Below are 3,311 nucleotides of genomic sequence, written 5' to 3' on the forward strand. Positions count from 1 at the left end.
TGTGGCCGTAGACCCACCGCTACTGGAAGGTAACTCACCTCAAAGTAGTTGTTGATCTGCGTGGGAACTGACTGTCTTCTGCTGCTGCTGCCCCGGAAATCCTCTGGCTATAATTCCCACAAAATACTCAGTCAAATACTGCTAAATGACCTCAGGGTAAAATGACCATTTACCCTTAACCAAACCAAGAGTCAAAGTCAAAGTCAACTTCCAGTTGACCCGACTCGCCGAGTTGGCTTGCCAAATCGCCGAGTCCCTATCCATTCGCTTGACCATCATCTCGTCTCTACTCGTCGAGTTAGGCATTGACTCGACGAGTTTTCCTTCTAAACCAAGGTCCAATAGTCCTTCATCCTACTCGCCGAGTTGTATGAACAACTCGTCGAGTTCATCTTCATCCGAAGAACATGCTATGCTGAGACTCGCTGAGTTCTATGAACAACTTGCCGAGTCTGTTCTTGGGGCAAGAAGATTGCCTTGAACTCGCCGAGTCAGGGCATTGACTCGCCGAGTTCCTTCATGAGTGAGTCCCCGTGACTCACTACTCCACCCAACAACCACGAAAAGGGGAAACTCGGGGACTCGCGACTTGACTCGCCGAGTCCGATGAACGACTCGCCGAGTCTATCACATGCAAATACTATACACTCGATTTTGCTTGAATCCAGCTCATGCCATACATAGATCTGGGTTTCTAGGGCTTGATTAACACGTAAAGTTTCCAAATTTACATGTAAATAGACACCAATGAAGGTTTTAGGGCTCAAAATGCACTAAAAGAGTAGATCTAGGGCTTTCATGCAATATGGCTCCATAAAGGCAGTAGATCCAAGCTCCTGGAGCTCAATCTTGCCTAGATCTAGAGGCTAAACAACTTATTACAAACCCTAATACACAATCAAGCTTGGGGAAAGGATCAAGAAGGACTTTCATGGAGCTATAAGGGACTATAAGCATGAAAACATAGGGAAACCGAGTTATACCTCAAGGAAATCACTGAAGTTACACCAAGATGCCTGACCTCCTTCTTCTCTTCTTGATCTACTCTCCTTTCCTCCCAAAATCTTCAAGAAAACACACAAAAATGCTTCAATCTCACAAGGAACAAGGCTTGGACGAAGTAGAGAGCTCTGAGGGTGAAGGGGGAGAGCTTGGGGGCGGATAAGAGGGTTTAAATAGGGTGCAAGCCCTTGAAATTTAGGGTTTCATCAGAAAGTGGGGACTTGCCGAGTCCAAAATATGGACTCGCCGAGTCACCAACTTAAACGTGTTCCATATCCCGTCTCTACACGACGAGTCGTGCCTACAACTCGCCGAGTCCTAGGCTAAAATGCAAAACACTTAGATAAATTTTACATACCAGGAACCAAGTGCTACACAGTATGTAGCATTTCTAGCTACCAACTTCTTTAACAATCATCACGATACTTCTATTGATCGCCTTGGTTAGCTTTCATTTCAATCTTTTGGTTTAAGTCAAATGCTACATCGAACTTGGTTCTTTGAACCACATATCATACTCATCGTAGTCGGACTCAATTTGACATGACCACTAGGGTCGGAATAACAACAATCTTCTTAGTCATTACCGAAACGATGGTAACGACATGCTTGAATAAAACGAAATCATTTACTAGCTTTTTGGTAACCTTGTGACTTTCCCTGATCCAAGCGTGAGTCTTGTGCTTCCGATAGTATATGCATATACTACCTTTCACACCTACTCATACTCGTCCCAAGTATTGTCTTGCAGTCCCCAAGTCCTAAAATCACAAAACAATTTAACACATACGAGTGTGTCCAAATAATCATAAAAATTTCCCTAGAATCTACTAGGACTTCTTTCATGCGTATATTCAATCATCAATTCTGCTTCAACTCGGTTGGTGGTGGAAATTCCAGATGATAGGAAAACTTTAGGAATTACACCAATCGTTCTATCATCCCGCCAATCAAATGTGTACATTCAGATGTACCGTACTTCTCTAGACGTACTGCTATTTTATTAGACGTATTCTAAAGGCAAGATACCTCTTATGATATCTTTCTATAGGTATCATTCACTATCGTAAGGCATATCATTTCCTCTATTTTCTCTGTCTATCATGGTTCGCATCACTTCCTGAACTTCTGCCATTGTGATAGGTTCGGGTGCAGGCACAACGACCGATGCATGACCCATCACATTCTTAGGCTCAAGTTGTCATCTTCCTCGGATATTTCCTAGTCTGTCTTCACCATGATGTTTTGTACACCCAAGCAGACGTTCAGTGTAGGGAGGCGAGAATTTTAAGATAGGAAATATTTTATTTACGATAGACGTATAGATCTCCTTGTCACACCGAAAAGTTATATGCCAGTTCTAATACTGTAATCAAACGTTTAGAAATTTGAACACATAAAATTTCCAGATCTGGTCGGCAACAGACCATAAATCCGAACAAATAATAGCATATAAGGCATCTTTATAGCTATAACATAAAACATTTAGCACATAAAACATTTTAGTCATCTTTCCTAAAATAAACTACTGCTTGTGTCTAAAATATAGCAGACACTCATCTCAAAATCATCGCTTAGCATTCTAAGTTTAAGTCTAGAAATTTCCTACAAATTCCTAGTTCGCTTAAACTAATGCTCTGATACCAACTGTGACATCCCCATTTTTTTCACGGCCAGAAAAGACCGATTTTGTTTATGCTTTATAAAAAATCAGAGTACTTCTTTTCATAAAAATGTTGCGGAATTTGTTCCCCGAAAAACAAGTTAAATACGTTATCAAAACATTTTCGAAGAAACGCATTTTATTCATTTTAAAACGTTTGGGATGTCATCGTCAATACAAAAACATAAGCATAAACAAAACTTACATTTATTTAAACTAGTGATCTACATCTTTTTAATCTCTCAGTGTAATGTGACTTCATAATAACACCCGTGATATAAATAAACTGAGTGGGTCAGGTTGGGAAACCTGGTGAGTACATAGGGTTTTCAACCCACAATAATATAACTATTATGTTTAATCGTCAAACAGTTAACCAAATTACCCATCCCCATTCTCTTCTTTACTCTTAATGGTTTTCCTTAAGAATCAGTTACTCCTCGTTAATTCATTCCTAAGGATCATCCTAAGGAATCGGCACGAAATCCATCGTTGCCAGGGTTTACTCAACGGGCACTAAATCTATAGTTGCCAAGGTTTGCTCAACAGGCACTAAATCCATAGATACCAGGGCTATTTCGTTTATCGACAGTATCCACTCGCAATACGTGTCAATGGGTTTTTTAGAGTACACCGGTGAACACAT

Source organism: Lactuca sativa, chromosome 8 (assembly GCF_002870075.4).
Source record: "Lactuca sativa cultivar Salinas chromosome 8, Lsat_Salinas_v11, whole genome shotgun sequence".
In the NCBI taxonomy this organism is placed as follows: Eukaryota; Viridiplantae; Streptophyta; class Magnoliopsida; order Asterales; family Asteraceae; genus Lactuca; species Lactuca sativa.